The sequence below is a fragment of the Lycorma delicatula genome, chromosome 11 (assembly GCF_047948215.1).
Source record: "Lycorma delicatula isolate Av1 chromosome 11, ASM4794821v1, whole genome shotgun sequence".
Taxonomy (NCBI): domain Eukaryota; kingdom Metazoa; phylum Arthropoda; class Insecta; order Hemiptera; family Fulgoridae; genus Lycorma; species Lycorma delicatula.
This window is the reverse complement of record NC_134465.1, coordinates 18,639,519-18,660,241: the sequence shown is the minus strand read 5'-3', so window position 1 is coordinate 18,660,241 and position 20,723 is coordinate 18,639,519.

The window sequence follows — 20,723 nt, the reverse complement described above, 5'->3', positions numbered from 1 at the left end:
ATCTTATATATTAAACAAATTAAAAGCTCACTAATTTGAAATCAAAAGAGTGGCATCATTAAAAATAATTATGTTAGAATGCAGACATTAAGATCTAACTTATGAAAGAATTCCCTATATATTTTTTTAAATAAAAAATGAAACTATGAAACGTTCAAATTTCACGTTTAATTTATGATTATATGGAAATATAAATACCTCTAACATTTTAATTGATGAATTTATTCAAAGTGATCCTTCTAACTTGTATTGAAGGTCATTTAAAGTTCTCCGCCTGGCAAAAAAAAATACAAGATCTTTCAGAATCTTTTTCCAACATAGTCGCCTTGCAATGTGACACATTTAGATCAACGACTTTCCAACTTTTCAATACTTTCAGTACACTGAAATTTGTCCGATTCTGCAAAATAAGCACTTTTCTCAGCTTTGACTCCATTATTTGAATTAAATGTTAATCCAGCGAGCCATTTCTTCAGGTTTAGGAAGAGGAACCAAATTAGGTGAATATGAGGCATGTGAAAGTGTACTTCAAAGATTGCTTCATGAGTTTTACAAGGCAATCTGAACATGTAAAGAGCGCTTTCTTTTTGACCAAATATGGAGGTTTAACCTAAGCAGCACCGTTCGATTGGTTCAGTAGTGAAATGTTAATACTCCTCGGTCATATTACTACAGTTTTCCAGTTAGTCTTTATGCACTATAAGAATCCCAAAAACCATAACTTTGACTTTTCCTGCCGACGAAACCGTCTTCGCTTTCTCTGGCACTCTTTCACCTACTGTTTGGTTTCTGCCATAAAATATTATTGCATAAAAAAACACAGTTTTTTCAAGTATAATTTTTTAAGTATTTATTTTAGTAGCAATTTTATTTTATTAACAAGTGATAATTTTTCAAGTATTTAATTTAGTAAATGTGGTTATTTTTAAATAACAATAAAAGAAACAACTTGCATTTTTAAATCACCTTTATATTAAAAGTAATTCTTATGACAAAGGTAATAGAGTTTGCTTGGCATTTCTTCCGCCACCACCCCATTCGGTCGCCCTAAAGCGTAAGACCGAATGTCTGTGCCACAGAAACGGTTACTGATCCTCAAAACAGTATAGCGACCGATGTCCTAAATAGCTCCTAGAGATTTCCTAACTGCGTGAGCGGTCTAAGCGCGCTGCCATACACCACCGGCTTACGTGGCCCAATCGCTCAATTGTCATGAATTTACTAAAATGGGAAGGCTCACCCCGTCAACTACTAAAAATATATATATGACATCCATAAATTAAGATTTAATTCGTCTAGACACCAATTCGCTACTAAGACTAGGTCGCTGAATGCCAGCAAGTACCTGCCCTACCTGTCCCGAAACCGCATCCTAAACACCTCGGCCTTCCGCCTGTTCGCAATCTCCACATGGCTGTCCGAACTTTCACCACTAAATCGATCGGGAGAGCCTTTCCAAACACGGTGGTAGCCTCGTACGAGGTTGTTTTAAAAACACCAGTGCATACAATTAAGGCTCTGCGCTGGGCACTCCTTAAATTTTGAAGAAGTGCTCTATTCTCCAACCAATCGCCCAAACGTGCCCCAAGAGGTCATGCTTAAGAAGACACCTCGGTACACCATCTACATTTGACAGCCAGACAACCCATAGTCCTTTAGTCCTTCCAAGCAATCCTCCTAAGTTTGTGAACCACTGAGACGACGTCCGACGCTACTTGCCTAATGCGGTTGCTAAACAGCAACTTCTCATCGAATGTGTGGTGAATTGAAACCAACCACCCAAGAACACCGGTATTCACGATCTAGTGTTCAAATCCTTATAAAGAGACGCTGGAACTCTCGACTTCGAAATCAGCTGATTTGGGAAGACGCGTTCACCACTAGACCAGCCCGGTGGTTTATGATGGCGGCTCTATTCCCACCCATCTCCACGCTAGGCTTAAACATAAGTTACTTTCTGGACTACCGTTGTATATATGTAAACTAAAATTTAACAATTTTTAAATTATGACTTAAATTTTAATTGTTTATTATATTAAAAATCATAGTGAATTAAACTGATTTTAAGGTACTTGAAAATTTTTCTTTTTTACTGTAACAGTAATGTCTTTCAATTTATTATTTTTGTATCTATTTTTTTTTTTTTAAATTCCTAACATTTGAACGGTATAAATTATTAGATCATCTCGAGCAGAATGCAGAAACAAATAGAAACCATTTTGGATATAAGTCATTTAATGCTGTTAACAAATGTTTTATTATTGAATAGTTTAAAAAAACGAAACATAACTTTTTTTTTTTCAGTTTAAGAATATTGATTATTTAAGGGATGCTGAATCATTTTAATCCGGTTACTTTTTTTATGTTTCTATTATTTTAAATAAAGATTAAAAAAAGTCCATTTCGTCTTGCCATTAATTTTTTCCTTTACAGTTAGTTGTATGTAATTTTTTTAATTATTTTTGTTAACTTCGGTTGTTGGAATTATCTTTATACAGTAGAGGAATTACAGTAAATCGGTGCGCGGTAAAGGATTTGCTTACTTTCTACGTGTGTTGCCTAGATTTTGGTGGGTTAATTGATATTAAGGCGGATTACGTTGGACGTACAAAGTGACCTTTCCTTACTTCTAAGTCTATACTCCTTTACTCTTACGTAAAGCCAGATTAATTCTTAGTTCGTATTTGTGTACGAAATGTACCCGCGCTCACACACACACACTACATATATATATATATATAATAATAAAATGTCATGACTGATTCATAATTAATGCCCGGTGAAAACTACTGAATTTAAATTTGTGTGCATGTTGTTCTTACGGTGTAGTACACTCTAAAAAGGAATTTTTGAAATTCCAAATTTAAAGGGTTAAAATGGAGTAGCGATGAAATTTATTAATTTTTGAATTTCTTTTTAAGAAATGAAGATAACAACTTACTTTGGTGTGTGTAATCTTCGTGTTAAATCTAAAAATTAATTTCTAAATTTTTTAAATTCGGCCTTCAAAGGAGTGAAGAAAGCTTAACTTCATTTCGTTGACGATAGGATGTTTAAAATACAAATGTTGCCACGTTTTGCTACTACCTATAACCTTTACTAGGATTTGAATCTTAGAATTCTCGACTTCGAAATCAGCTGATTCTCGAAGTCGCATTCACTACTAGACCAACCCGGTGGGTCGATTAGTCATTATTACACTAAAAAATTTGTACGGTTTTATTAATTAATCAGTTTTGTTCAAAATAGATTCGTGATATAAAAATGTAGTATTTTTGAAGTACTATCGTTTGTATTAGTAGATAAATGTGATTAAATCCCCAATTCTAAAACCCGATAAATAATATAATCCATGAAAAAAACCACAACGGAGAAAAACAAAACAACAAATCAAGGTGTTTGAAATAACATTAAGAAAGGAACCAAAACAAAGATATAAGTTATATAACCCATTTTTTCTTATTACACAATTTGAATGATAAAAAATAATTTGTGGTTTTCCACGTGCACACTTACACACCAACTTCCATACTAAAGTAAGGAATAAATCACAGCCGGCTTCCTTCCTATCTCATCCTCCCTAAGGAACTCACACCCGTACCGTAGAGACCCAATGTGATACAGATTAGGTTCTGCACATTTCTCTTCTATGCATCTCTCCTCGTTCTACATCATCTCATTTCCTCCCATCCCTCTAAACTGTACATATATCCAAACTGATTTCTATTCTTTCTGTCTTCCGTTCGCCAAAACATACTATTTTATTCCATTCTAAGGAAGCAGAAGAAAGAATAACTTTTTTTGAATTGAGGATACAATAGATGTACCACAATGATTTTTATTTCTGTTGAAAAAGGAAATTTATAAGTATTCTAATAATTTTGCTTTTATTGTGAATTAATTTAAAATTATTATTTTAACGTCTTCATTTAAATAACATCTTTATTATTTAATCGCAACTGTATATTTGTAATTATTATATGTAAGAAAACGTTAATCGTTGTTAAAGATAAATTTTTACCGATACTAAAATTTCCCGCCAGATTTAAGTTGATCTTTTGTAAATATATTTTTAATTAAAATTTTTTTCAGAAGTTTTGGTATATCCAAAATTAGATTTTTAAGAATATTTTTGTTCTTTAGAGTTTTCATTTATTTCGTACACAGCAACCATGAGATTTCGTGCTGAACGTATTTTTTATTTGTAGAATTTAATTCAAGTCCTCATATTATCTCTATCCAATAGAAGCGGAAAGTTAGTTTAAATTTCGGAGGGCTTGAAATTTTTAAAATTTAATTATAATTAACCTTTCTAAATACCTAATGTAAATGAAAGAGATCCATCCTTCTTTCATGACTTTATTAATAGACCGTAGTTTTTTGAAGTGCTGTGTGTGCATCATGAAACGATAAACTTAAAATCGGCTCACGAACAACGTGGTATGGTACGATTGGAAAAACATTATTTTAATTTAATTGATGTTAAAAAAATTCACAATTTTAATAGTGATAACATAAATTAAATATGCCACGTCCTTAATTTTTTTTTTTTTTTTTGAGTTCGTCATATTTATCCCCCTCCCTGGACCCGGACAACTGCTTAGTTGTTTATGCAGCTAACAAACACAGCTTCAGGGGGTGCCATCGTCTCAAACTACCTCGTCGAGAAGCATTTAGTTCCCCCAGTTCCAGGTAGTACTCGATCTTTAAGTTATGCGCCATGCCTCTAATGAGGCATAACTTAAACCTTAAGACCGAGACTACAGAGACGGGAGTGTAGCTCTTAATTTATTCCCAATACGAAGATCCAAGAAAATCGCAGGGGACTCGCCGCCCAATCATCGGCAGTGGGACACCTAAGCGGCCCACCACTCCTGGATGGGCTTTCCTAACGGAGATCTTCTTCAAAGCACAGGTGACAGGTCTCATTTGCCGGAGTCGGCCGTGCAGCCACTTCCCCCCAAATAGCGACCCCGAATATTACACAGGGAACACTTGCCCTCTGTCGGACAATCCGCTCGAAGATTTCCCGCATCCCCGTAGTTGAAAAAATGACCTTGTTTATCGGGACCGCTGCAGGACCCAGCCCGGTGCCCGATCCCCCAGCACCGATAACAACGTTCCTCAGCGGACCTCTTCAAAACTCGGAGAGACACCCACCCGACGCGGATGCGACCGTCCTTCAGCAGTTTGTCAGCCAGCAGCAGCGGTAACGCCACCGTCGCCACCTTTTGTATCCCCAAACGAGCGCCGTAGGGAGAGTACATCAATCGTGACTGATTCCCCCGCCGTCTTCTGTATATCACGCACAAATTCCTCCTCGGAGGTAAGAGCGTTGACATCCTTAATCAACAGGGATTCGCCGAACGCACCTACCTGCCGTAGCTGTAGTTCCATCCACTTTGTCCATTATTTGCCGGCGTAAATGCTCAGCTGTGTCCCCAGTATACTGGATCCTGATATGGAGGTCTTCACCCTGATGCCTTCTCGCCGAGAGAATACTCGCGTCTCCCGGCGGCACGGTGTTCTTCACTGAACGAAGGAGGTCCGCATACGTGCGACCCGCCGTCTTTACTACCACTGTCGCAGTTGGGGGACCTGCCGGCTTTCTCACCGTGTCCCGACCTCCACCGGCCACCAAAGGAGACACCTCTGTATGCACCCGCAGCTTATTTGAATGTTTCCGAGCTATATATTCGATAAACGTCTGTAGATGAAGCCCACAAAAACAGAAATTCGGGTTCTCGGCCAGGACCGACTAGCCCGACTCAACCAAACGAGTTATTAATTATAACGGCACGGGTACTGCCGACCACCACCTGGCCCACTCGCAACGAACCCGTCCGAAGCATCTGCCCGGCCCAGGACATCTCCTCCAATAATTTCGAATGTGACCAACCGTCGGCACCCCGGGCCAGGTCGACCACTCAAGCCACAGACATCCTCAGTCACACCAGTGGACGTAAATACCGCCTCCTTAAGTCACCGCTGAATGATCAATCGCCCCGTCCGTAATAATATGAAAATAAAATCGGGTTGTTGGCGGTTTACCAAACTCGTAAAATATGACTTTACTAATCAAATAAAAATATTATTGTATATCAAAAAATTCCTTGTAGAAATAGAATAATGTAAAAGAAAAACTGAAAAACATTCGTAGGAATTAGAATAAGACGGTTCAAAATTATGTTTATCTTTAAGGGATTTTTGGAAAAAAAGTCTTTTATACATATATATTTAAAAAAGTAAATATATGTAAAGTTGCGCAATCCAAATGACAACTGATTTTTTTTTTAAATGTGTCACATCTGGTTAAAATTTTGTAAAATCTGCATTTTTCTTCATATTCTGAATAAATGTTGCGTAGATTTATACCAAAAAATTGGGAAAAATCACGTTATATTTTTTACCGTTTCTATGATAAGAATTATTAAACTTCGATTAATAATTAATCGGTAAACGCGTACAGATTTACAATTCATAACATATTATTGTTTCTACTGTTGTTTATTTATAGTTAATATATTGTGTATATTAAATGTTTATTAATGCATTTTAAGCGCCGGACTCGCATCATAGAAAAGCATACTACAACTACAATAGACTAAACAATCATAGGACTTACAGCCGGTTGTCATAGATTATAAAGCACTTCTGGATACGCCCGCCCATCTTACTCAGTGACTGTATATATAGAATATTTATTTAAGAGATTAAATCCTGGTTGTGTATCCAGTGAAAGCATCGGTTTAGCTTTAGAATTAAGTAATTGTTTAATTAAATTAGTTAACCGAATTAATTCATACTAAAATTTCTATGCGATGTAAATTGCAACATATGGTTAGACCTAATCTGATATTATAGTTTCTAACACTGTTTGTTGTTTTACTTTGGTACACGAATAACATTCCTATCGGAATCAAATGTTACCGTTGTGTAATCCAATTTGAAGATAATTGTACCAGAAATAGTTTATCGTATTTCGATAATCAGAATTCAGTGCGTTCAAATATATTTCTACTGATTTCCTGTAATGGTTTATCTTTTGTTTTTAATTTAATCTTTAAAAGGAAGGGTTTTTCTTATGGATTAATTTAAGGTCAGTTTTTTTTTTAAGCTTAGTTTAGTTTTGGAAGACCTCCTGCAATTTTTAATTTTATTATTGGATTATAATTCGCCAATTTATGAACGGATTGGGTTAAAATTTATTTATATTATAGTTATATTATTTTAAATTTACGTTCGTACTAACATATACGATTATATTTTTGATTAGCTGTAAAAGGTTTCACAATAAAAGTACAACGGGCTCTAGAAAACTGTTGTTAGAAATTATTTCACTAAAATACAAAAGCATTTGCCGGGTAATAAATCTTCCCAGCGAGTGAGCCGTGAACCCCCATTTATTGGGTTTGTTTATATATATATATATAAACAAACCAATGATCAATTCACGGAAGATGTTAAAATTATATACAAGCCAGAATACAATGAAGCTATCTGCTGGGCACTTAAATAGATAAAATATATATATAATTTGTATAATTAACGTTAATTAGACGAAGTTAGCGACCTTAAGTTATATTGATATAGTGCGTGATACTTCATTACACGGAATCAGTATAATCTAATCAAACATAACCGACGCTCGCTAACCTCGTATAATTAAAGTTAAATATACAAATTATATATATCACGCCGCTTGTTCAAAATCCTTACTTTCTTTAGGGAAATCACACACAGGGTTGTAATTTTAACATTTTCCGAGAATTGATCATCTACCTTAGGGATTTTATCAAATCTCCGTTTTCATCATTTCCCTGCGACATATATGCGCGCGCGCTCGTACTCACACACATGCGGGTGTATCTCAACGTTCTCCCAGTACTTTCATAACCTAGTCTACTTGTGAAAATAATTGAAAAAGTTCATATAAATATATGTCCTAAAATGCTTCATTTTGGAGTTACGGCTCGTGAATGATTTCGCTCGATTTTCAGCTACTTCAGTGAAATGAGGTCGTATTGAAATTTTAAAGAGGTTAATTAAGGGGCAAAAATTAGGGATTTGTAATGGTTTTTTTACCTGAAATCTCTAGTAAAATAGCTCCCAGAACCGTATCTAAAGTATTTTTTTGGGGAAATATGGGGTGAAAACCAATAAACAACACAATGAGACATCAAATGATGTCTCATAGAAATATTGGATTGCGAAACTGAGACACAGATTATGTCTGATAGCAATAATGGATAACTGGCTGAGACTTCATTTGATATCTCGTGGCAGTTACCCTGTTAAAATAAAAAATTATTATTTAAGTAATTTTTATTTTACAGTTGTGCAGTTTTACAGTAAATTTTTTGTTTACATTAAATAAGTACTTTGCTGACCAATCTAATATTGTACTGTTCTAAATAAAATTCGAACTTTTCTGTTTTATTCAACTTATTATTTTGTTCAGAATTAAATTTCTTACAAGTTTTGTTTAAACGGTTTACGTGTTTTTTATTATTGATTTAACAAATCTTATTGTACGTCAAATACAAAAAAAAAACACGGTTTTTTACCCCAATTTATTGGTTTTCACCTCAGATTTCCTAAAACTATTGCAAATACAGTAGTGGACATATTTTATTAGATTTTTCCGGTCAGAAAATATAAGAAATCACTCATTTTTCCCGTTTATTAACGTCCTAAAAAATTCAATTCAACATTTATCGGGATAGCTGAAATCTGAGCGGTAATCTTTCACTAGCCGTAACACGCAAACGAAGCATTTTAGGATGTATATTTATGTGTACTTTTTCCATTATTTTATGAATAGAATAGATTATGAAAGTCCCAAGAGAACTTCGTGATACATTCTGTATATTTAAATAATTAAATTTATTTTTTTAATTTTATCAAGTTAAAATAGTTAATTCAATAATAGTTAATTCATATACAGAATATATACATAAATAATAATACAGAATAATTCAAGTCTTTTTTGCCGATCTTTTGGCCTTTTAAGTTCTTAGCTTTTACTTTCTCCCAATATTTAGTCGTTCTTAATGATCTTGCTTTACGATCCTCTTCTGAATAAACCCTTTTTGTGTGATTAAAAGTTCTTACTTTGAAGTCGGTATTCTGATCTTTAATAACAAATTTTAATTTTTCGGATTTATTAAGTAAATCTTCGTAAGTCAAATTTAATTCTTGCATATCTTCTTTAATTTCTTTGATCCGTAATGGCGGATTTTTTAAAGACCAAATTCGATCGATAATTCTCTTAGTAATCCTATCCTGCGGTAATCTTAACAAGTGTGCGCAGAAAGAGATTCGCTTCTTTTTCATAGTATCGATTAAGGATTCCAAGTTTTCGTACAGAAATTAATTAGGCGATAATCTGTACTGATTTTCGTGTTTATATTTTTTGTTTAAGCAGGTTCTAAGAATCCTACGTTCGACTTTAAGCAAAGGTTCAGTCCTATTTTTCTGATTTAATCTAAATAAAGTCTCGCTCGCGTAAGTAATTACTGGCTTAACCGCAGTTTTGTAATGTCTAATTTTAGTGTTAATCGAGAGCGATTTTTTGTTGTAAGTATTTTTGGTTACTTGTAGCGCTTTAAATAATTTATTAAGTCTTTCAGTCCAATTATGTTATTCGTTACGATTACAAGTAATGATCTCTCCAAGATATTTAATTTTTTTTACAAGTTCTACTTTGTTTAATATTCACAGAATTAATAACTAAAGGATCTATAGCCATCATTTTAGTTTTTTCGTAAGAAATTTAAAGTCCGATTTTATTCGCAAGTTCGTCTATACTTATTATTTGTATTCTGGCTTCTGCGATACTATTAGCTAATAAAGCTAAGTCGTCGGCAAATCCTAGGCGATTTAAATATAAGTTATCTCTTTTGTATCCTATGTGAATATTTTTGGATTAATTTTAAACCATTCGGGCATCAGAAATTCTAGTGCACAATTAAATAATAAAGGCGACAGTCCGTCGCCTTGTCTCAGTCCGGATTTCATGTAAAAAGGTTCGGAAAATTCGCCACGAAACTTCACTTTAGATTTATTATTTGTCAGTGTTAAACCGATCATATTTACCAATTTAGGATCCGATCCGAGATTTCTCAGAATTTTTAACATCGAAGGCCTATGTATGCGATCGTACGCTTTTTTGAAATCGATAAAAGAAATAATCATCTGTTTTTGCTTTCTATTATAAAATTCTAATATAAATCACGCATAATTGATATTATATAAATACAGATCAATCGTAACGCTGAAGGATTTTTGTATGTTTTCCATAACAAAATAATAATATTTCTGCAGCAGCTTAATTAAACGATGAAAATTGAAAGCACAGTTTTACTTCTCTATTTTTCACTAGTTTGACTGAAATGTCAAAACTTTATAAAATGATGCGGATTGGCTGATGTTGGCAGGATTTAGGGAGAGAAAAGCATCGTTAAATTCGTATTGAAGGCATTTTTTAAGAAAGTTTCCAATAAGATTGCAAATTTTGGATTGTTCGTGTGATACAAAAAATCTTTATTTTTTTTTAGTCAAGGAACCGAATTAAAAAGAAATTCTAATCATATATCAAAGGTAAGAAATTTAATAGATTTTTTGACGGTTGGTAATCCGAGAAACGGCACTAAACATTTTTGAAACGCATGCTTAAGAGAATGTCTTAAACAAAAAAAAAAAAAAAAAATCAAAAATAGTTAATTCGAACATGTAGAACTCTAGATATAATTATATTTTTAGGTAGATTTCATAAGAAAGCTACTTATTGTAATCGGTTCAATGATTGGACTTTCGGAAAATTTCGACATCTTCGCGTTTCACATTCCTTAGACCCCAAAACCACCATCATAATTTTAGATATATATATATATTTCACTTTCTTGTGGACACAAACTGCCGTAATTTTGCGCAAATCGCTTTTAAATTGATACATAGAATATAACGACCCAAAATCATGGTCATTAATTGGGAAAATCGGACCATGGGGGTGCGAATGGGGTTTATTTCGAAGTAACAAAATATCGCTATAACTTTCTTATTAGTAAAATATCGAACTCGTTTAAAGTCTGTTCTTTGGATAAGGGCCGAAAACTTATTTTAGTAAAGTTTTTTAATACCACCAACCATTGGCTCAGGGGATGAAAAAATGAGGTTTCAAAAACAAAAAATCATACCTCCCCTAATAGGCACAGTATCGAATCGGTTTAAAGTGATCGTTAGTCCTCTAAACATTACCTAAACATTTTGACTGAAATAAGTTTTGATATGACCAACCCTTACGACAAGGGATGACCAAAATGTTGCTGGAATTGTAAGACGGGGCTTGTATGGTAAACATGTGAAACTTTTTTCACATGTTTACCGTTGTTGTATTTAGTAAATTTGAAGTTTTTCTCAACTTTAAGGAGAAAATATTTTTTATCCTCTACTTAGCACCGGTGAAATCTACCTTCGCCTTCCGGCGTGACGAAAGGGATTTTTTTAATAAACATCTTCTCATTTTATATAAAAAAACTTTGCAAATATCCTTGAATTTTCTGTTTATGGCAGTACTTCTTAACAAAAGACATAAAATCTTTACTTTTGCTGTTTAAGGGAAATACTTCTTACTTTCATGGTCAACAGATAGTTATTTTTGTTTTAAATATTTTATTTATTTATTATTTCTATACGCGTTAGAAATGTGCAGCGTTTCATGTTTATTTTTAGTTTATTAATTAATTACTTCCTCGTAAAGATTTTTTTAAACATTATTATATGTATTTTATAATTTTATTTTATTTGTTTTTGAGCACGTTCTTGTTTTCCAGTTTATCTCAGTAACAGTTTAGTAGAGAAAACGTTTTTCTAATCTTTGTAAACACAAGGTTTTAATCATTTAATTTATTGCTATACTGAACAATACGAAAAAGTAAAGATTGATTTATTTGCTCTTACAATGTGAGTCTTACAACACAAACACACGCACGCGCGCGCGCCCACACGCACCTGACTGCATAAATTGCTCTTTTATAACGATTGTGTAAGAATTATTCAGAGTATATTTTTCCTATGACATCGTTTGTTTATAACCCAAAAGATGCAGAATTTATATTAAATAACATACCGCCCGAATTTATCTAATGCCAACGGCAAATTGACATTTTATTTTCTTACTTCCATATTACTTATCGTTTAAATAAGTGTATGCAGTCTCAATTATTGTTAATGGAATGTCTGTAGACCGATAAAAAATCTATTAAAAAACAGGATTCCATTAATACAGGTTAAAAAAATATTGTTTATTATAGTGTCAGATTTATGTTATCTTTAGTTAGGTACACTACATATTTAGGTTAACGTGAAAAATTCAATTAAATTTTATAATTCATTTATTTATAATAAATAAAAGTCTATTTGTTAGTTTTTCTTCTTACCAGTAATATCTATTGTTAATCTTGTAAATTTACCGCATTGTATAAATATTTATATCGGTTTTAAAGGATGTACTTAAAGTTTTAATTGTTATACTCAACAATATCTATAGCAAAATTAAGCGTAAAAAACTATTGCTCAGTTCTGCGCAATAAGACCACCGACGCCGTCACTATTTTGCAGTCAGAATCGCACTGATATTCAGAATACAACGAACCTTTAGCCTTTACAACGAAAAATAAGCCTTTCTTTTTCCTGTTTAGCCTCCGGTAATTACCTTTCAGATAATACTTCAGAGGATGATATATATCAGTGCAAATGAAGTGTAGTTTTGTACATTTTCAGTTCGACCATTCCTGAGATGTGTGGTTAATTGAAACCCAACCGTCAAAGAACACCGGTATCCACGATCTAGTATTCAAATCGGTGTAAAAATAACTGACTTTACTAGAACTTGAACGCTGGAACTCTCGACTTCCAAATGAAGTTGATTTGAAAAATATACCAATACAAAGTCAACATAACTTCAAATTGTGGTTTTTGTATGATGTGGACCTTAAATTGAGCGTAACTTAAAAACGAATCAACCAATTTCATCATATTTTGCACATCTTCAGATGAACCGCTACAGCATATCTAAATTTCAATGAAATTGATGTTCTAGAGATTTTTGAGCTACAAAATTTTAAATATGAATTGTATTTTCGTATTCCTCATACCTCAAAATGAAAAAAATAAAATTCATTTTCACCCCCAATCCCGCCATGCGACCGAAAAAAATATCTAAAATTCAGGTTATGTTATTATCTGAGCGTAACTTAATGACGAGTCAACCGATCTTCATCGAATTTTGATATGCATTTCTTCAGATTCACTACTACAGGTGTCTAAATTTCAGTGATATTGATATGGTATTTTTTGAGATTTTGGAGCCAGAAATTTTATATAAAGGCTGGTAGGTAAGGAAATTACATTTTAAGTCAGTGGTATTTTTGTACTCCTTGTACCTCAAAACATAAAGAAAATTCATTTTCAACCCCCTCCCACCGATCAAATAACACCATGCGACTGAAAGTCTGTAAAAAAGTAAAAAACTACTTAATAGTTGTCCAATATTTTTTATTTTACAGTTCTTAGGAAAATATCTGTATATATGAAATTAGTTTTAAATATATGTTTTTTTTAGTTTAATTCGGCTTTATAGTAAAATAATATCTCACAAATTTAAGGAATCCGGACAATTGGTGTTTCCAGCGTTCAATTCCTAGTAATGTCAATTATTTTTACATGACTTGAATACTAGATTGTGGATACCGGTGTTCTTTGGTGGTCGGGTTTCAATTAACCGCACATCTCAGGAACGGTCGAACTGAGACTGTACAAGACTAAACTTCATTTACACTCGTATATATCATCCTCATTCATCCTCTGAAGTATTATCTGAATGGTATTTAGTGGAGGCTAAACAGGAAAATGAAAAGAAAAGGATAATTGATAGAACAGTTCGAAATTTCAAAATATTATTTGCTTTTCGTTGAAATGTATTTGTTTCTCTTTCTGTTACATTGGTGTAATAGTTCTCGTAATTGAAGGTCTATTTATCCATAATTTTTCTATTGTAAGTTTATATGATGAAGAAAAAAAAGGTTCTATTTCAGTTACAGTCTGTTGATGACAAGTAGTTTTTTGTTTGTTTTTTACTTATGTGGGCATTGATTCTAAGGCCATTAGTCGTCGTCACATTTTTTTTAAGAGTTTAATTCATCAGAAGGTTTGTCAGATGTAACGGTATAAAAGTCCCTTACATTATGTTTAAAAGTACAAAAATAACATAATACGAAACATTTAAATGCACTAATAACAGTTACAGGGTTTAAAGAGTTCTAACACTTAAATAAAAAAAAACAAAAAATAAAATTAGAAAAAGATTTTAAAAGATAAACTACAATACCATGAAGACAATTAAAATCTTTGTTCGTACAAAAGCTACTTCACATAGAGAATTCTTAAGCAGACATAAGTCGTGCTGACTTCGTTAATAGTCCACTGGCAAGTAGATAAGCAACAATCTTTTCTTGTTATATATTTTATAAAACTGCAGCAAAATTTTGGCATATTTGCGGCTCGATTAGGATATTGAGAGATTGACAGTTGAAAATGTTTACATAATTACAACTTATTAGTTTGTAGAACAAAATAAATCAGTAATAATAATAATAATAAACGACAATAATAAACAAATAATAATAATAATATTAATCCCAACCATAATAATAATAAACAGTGATTACGTAAAAAAAGAAAAAAAATGTTTAAGTAATCGTCAGGATTAATTTAAAAGCAGTTAAATATTGAAAATCAGATTTCAGTTCCATTGACAAAAGACATTAGCGTGACCTATAATCTTAACACTAATATCAATTAGTCTTATATTAACAACAATAGTACAATAGATAAGACAGTATAATGTTGTTTTATTGCACATACCTTTCCTGTTCATAAATAAAACTACCCTAACAATTTATAAAAGAATTTAGTACATTGTCTATTTCATTAATTGTAAGTCTCCGAACCACTTCTTGTTTTCCTGTACTTGAATTACTTGTGACGTCACCTTTGGCGTCGAAATTGTACGCACTAGAAATTCGCTCCTTCACTGACTCGCCGACCTTCTTTTAGAATATTGTCCCTTCAAACTCGCATAATAACTCCTCGCTCAGAACTCTCTCGCAGTACTGATTTCAGCTCGTCTTCCCTGGGGTATTTATGTTCCTAGCCTCTTGACCTACAGGACCATAACCCGGTTGAGCGGAGAACGGTTGACCGAGCTTTTTCCTTTTCCCATGCATTCCTATTCTGGGTCTGGTAACTCTTCTCACGGAACAACATTTGTTTAGGTGTGTCAGCGGGCAGTATTACAAAGGGCGATTGTTAAACGGACCTGTTAGCTGTACTAAAAGGGCTTCTTTTAGCCCTTTTCTGGATTGCTCCCGTTATTATATATTCTACTACTTTCCTCTTAATTGGCAGGAATTCGTTACTCAGGTCCGTTTTACCGGCTTTCTTACATAGAACGATCGAAATAATTCATTTAGAGGGGGGAAAAAATTTTTGCGCGGACTTTTATTAGTGGAAATAGTAAAGGGCTTATAATAAACATAAAAAAATTATGTTAGTGGTGGAGTAAGAGAAGATTGAGGAAGGGGGTTGAAAAAAGTATCCAGTATAAAAGTTGACATCATGTAAAAATCTACAACTTTTATAGAAGTCACTTTTTAACATAACCTCAAAATTTTCGAGAAAATGCGAAAAATTTTATTTTTTTTTCGTTTTTTATTTTTAATTTCCGCAAAAGTAATTTTTGACGAAACTTGGTGAAAGTATACCTTTCTTTGTCTTAAATACCACAAATTTTTTTGACGTCAACTTTCACTGGAAATCTCAATAATACCGTTTTTCAACCCTCTACTACCCCCGCTCACGCATTTTTTTTTTGGGGGGGGGATTGATGCAGTGCATATGAAATTCTGGAAGTAACTATCATTTACAAATCATTATATAAATAATTATAAAATTTCATATGTGAACGAAATAAATAATTATCTTTAAAACTTTATTTTTACATAACCGATTGGTCTGTCAGTTGATCTGTTTAATGTTCACTATAACTGCTAGACATATTGTAAAATCTGTTTTTTAAATTATAATTTATGATTATCTTTCAATATATATGATAAAAACTGGAGTTTGGGCGACTGATTCTATAAATCACACATCTGCAACCTTCAACTTTTCACTTCAGTTAATTTTTTTAAAATACTGTAACGTTAATTGTTATTTGTTTTTTAGTCTTCTTTAATAAATATTTAATATTTATGTAATATTTTCAACCTTCAATCTTATGATCTGGATATTTTTATAAAAGAAAATGTATATATATTATTTTTAATACTTGAATATAAAATTTATTAAATCGTATAACGTATGAATAAAATTATATGGAGTGTAAATAAACCGATAGAAATATCTTTTGTATTTCAATTGAGTGTGAGTAATATCTCATTCTGATCGTTTGTTATATGTTGTTTTTATTTTTATTTATTTAAAAAAGAAAGTTTTAAGTGTGCTTTTGTTACATGATGCGAAGTTTTTACGAATTCTTTTAATATTGATTCAATATTTATTAAGTTTTCAAAATTAACGCTTTTAAAAAAGGAATAATAATGTTTTACAAATAAAAAAAAAACATATTGCAGTAGTAGGTAGTATATAAGATTAAGATATGATAAATACAGAATTTCTCAGAAGTCGACATCTATTTTCAACTTCATTCTAAGCAGACTTTATATAAATGTTATATGTATTTAATCATGGAAGCTTAACCATAAGCTTATTACCATCGCAAATATTCAAAATAACCGCCAGCATTGTCAATATTCTTCTTTAAAAGTTTTGGTACATATCCACGGCTTTTATTAAGAAATCATGGTGTACTGCGTTCCGAATATCACGGATTCTTTCCTTAAATTTATCAAGAGTTCTTCGACGAGTCTTGTAAACTTATTTGGCCTAATAGTATAAAAAAAAGTCAGAAAGTGTCAGGTAAAGGCTTCTAGCACGGCTTTCTCTTGGTCTACGATGCCCTACTATTTTCCTGGAAATTGAATGTCCAACCAGTCGTGAATAACAAGAGCAAAATGTGAAGGTGTAGCCTCCTGCATAAATTATCCCGCTGAGTAATGATAGGCAACATGAAGTTCATGAGTATATGCAAGAAACGTTCACTGTTCATTGTGTTATTTAAAAGATATAGACCCGCCACATCGTTCGATATCATTCCACGCTAGACTGTTTGTTACTTTTGGATGCGACTGCATTTTTTCAACAGTAGTACCTTTATCTTTCTTTTCCTGTTTAGCCTCCGGTAATTATCGTACAGATAATACTGCAGAGGATGATATGTATGAGTGTAAATCAAGTGTACTCTTGTACAGTCTTAGGTTGTCCGTTCCTGAGCTGTTTGGTTAATTGAAATCCAACCACCAAAGAACACCGGTATCCACGGTATCCATATTACATGAATCAAAATTATCAGCACAGTAGTACCGGGATCAGCATTACTCCGACAATGACATTTATGTTTATTAACAAAACGACCTACTTATAAAATTTCCTCATCGATCTATAAAATGTTATGAAACAGATTATGATTAATTTCCTTCTATCTCATTTTCGTTTGTACTGAAGTCAGGAAATTGTAAGAAAGAATTCAGTAAGAAAACAGGATTTTAATATATTCTCATTTTAGTGAAAGTTTGGAAAATATATTTTCTGGAGTTTGCTGATATATGGATCAGAAAATATGGAAAAATAAGAAAAGAAAATATATGCTAAAAATAAGGCTAATCGTTCATTGTACGGGTAAAAGTATTTTGTATCTTAGCGTTTCACGGCAAACACCACAAGGAGATGACCGTACTTAGTTTCTCGTATTTTTTTCTTTTATACGTTTTTTTTTTTAATTTTATGTTTAATTGTCACTTAAGTAACCGGAGGTACGTACAACCTGTCGCAACCCACCGGGTTGGTCTAGTGTTGAACTTGTCATCGCAAATCAGCTGATTTCGAAGTCGAGAATTCTAAGGTTCATAAACTAGTAAAGACCTTTATATGGATTTGCATACTAGATCGTGGAAACCGGTGTTTTCTGGTGGTCGCGTTTCAATTAACCACACATCTCAGGAACGGTCGACCTGAGTCTGTACAAGACTATATACTTCATTTCCATTCATACATATCATCCTCATTCATCCTCTGAAGTAATGCCTTACGGTAGTTTGGAAGGCTAAACAGAAAAAGAGAGGGAGGTAAAACCGGTTGCGTCAAACATATAATGACATCGGTAGTGGTTGTGTTAGTTGAGCACATTTTTAAAGGCGCTTTTATCCACAAAAAGTGCTCTAAACTAGAGACTAAGTGGGTATACTGCGTCAATAGTACGCCCAGCCACCACAAGGAGCCTGGCACTGATGTACAGTTATACAAATAATATTATATTTAAATAAAATGATAAATATTTTAAATTAAGTTGTGTGTGTAAGCCATGGATCATAAAAAATCCGCGTGACGGGAAATTCCTACAGCTGTGTTGTCAGTTTTTTTTTTTTTTTTAATTAATATTTTTGCGATACCTTAAGTCACAAATTCTGGTAATTACTATTAAGTTATACTCGTTAAATTTTAAGAAAACAAATTGAATTTTTTTTCTTTTCATAACATATAACGAAATTACTAAATCAGAAAAAAGGAAATATCTGATCGGTGTTAATAATTTCTAACCTCATCAATATGAAAAAGTTATAAGCTGTATGCAATACTGCGAATTTCAGGAAATTTAATATACTTCCTTTTTAGTTCCTTTTGAACGAAGTAAAGGAAGTATTGTGATTGCAAAAAATTTCGGTTTTCAGAATTTAACGGAAATATCCATTTTGACTATTTTCGGCGTGACGTCTGTACGTACATACGTTGCGTGTATATTTCTTGCATAACACAAAAATGATTAGCTGTAGAATGTTGAAATTATGAATTTAGGATCGGTTGTAAAATTTAGTTGTACACCTCCCGTTTTGATTACAATCGACTTGATCAAAAATGTCCAAAACATCTCAAAATAAAAAAAAATTGGATATTTGGCTTTTTCTTAACTTCAGTAATAAGCCCTCATTGAGAACTTTTCAACGATATATGTGTTGATATATTAGTTTCATTTGTTATAGAGTTGTAGCCAAATCAAATTTAATTAACGATATATTTGGATCTTAAAAGGGGAAGACACATCGGTTGAAATCGAATGAGTCTTCATCTCCTATTTTTTTTTTTTAATTTTTTAATTTAAATATATTACTTTACTAGCAGACCCGGCAATGCTTCGCTATTGCTACATTTGAGTGTGTGTGTATATATATGTATATATATACACGAGTAGATTAAATGTACACAATTGAAAGTTTGATAAAACATTAATAAATGAACATTACGAAACTTCACAAAGTTTAACCTTTCCCTTTTACCCTTTTCCTTTTTCCCATTTTCATTTTACCATATTCCCTTTCCTCTTCATAGTTTTCCCTTTTCAATAGTTTCCCTTGGTAGTTTTCCTTCCTCTATTCCTGGTCTCTTATTTCCCTTTCCCCCTTTTTTTTCTTTCCATTTCCATTTCCCCTTTTTTCTTTTTTCTAATTTCCCCTTCTTCCCTTTTATCTTTTCCGATTTTTCCCTTTTTTCCCGCGCGTAAATCGGTCCAGTATTTTTTTAATATATTACGGATAAACATATTGGAAACACTGAAATGAAATCGTAAAACATTTATGTTGATTTTACGTCCAACAGATAGCGCTGTTTTTACCCGTCACAGGCGTGACATTAGCTATATAAATAGTAGGTATATAAAAACACGCGTGTATTCCAATGCAACTTTGTGTCAAAATTTCAAAGCGATCGGTGAAGAAGTTTCGGAGATTAAAGATTTTAAACAAACGAACATTTACATTTTTATTTATATTAATCTATTAATTAAGACTCTGATTGTACAAAAAAAAATTACAATAAATAACAATTCAATAATAACAATATAAAAAAATCAGAAGTTAATAAAATAAAATTTTTTATACTTTTCATTTTAAAAAACTGTGTATATTTACTTTAACAGGCATACAAGGAAGTCATGTGTGATGTCGATATTATTTTTTTTTTTAAATTATTTCTTTACTTTTAATAAATTAAATTTAATTAATTTAATTGTTATATTTTTCTGTGTAAATCGCAAAACGTAGTTAAACTATAAATCATTTTATTCCAGATATTACACAGTAAGAAGTTTGCAGTTTCGATAAATACGTGTCAAAATACATGTATACGTCACCCGTATATTTCTACTATTATTGTGTGGTTTGTGAATTCTGAACATAACCTTAGGACTAAACGATTGTTTATACATTACTAGTGTGTACGTACTTCAAACGCTCTTTGTTTTAGCTGTCTTAGAATCGTATCACGTACTAAATGTTACACCGTGTTTTGTACCAAACGTATACTGTATGCATTTATTTCTTTTTATGTAGTGTAACTTACACTAACTCACATTTTATTCTCCCCCCTCCATCATCTTTTTTTTTTGCATTCTCCATCAAAACTCTTTTACGTACATTATATGCACGATTTTGCACGGCTCTTATTTTATACACAATACGTATATACTCTTAGTTATATTTGTCCGTAAATTC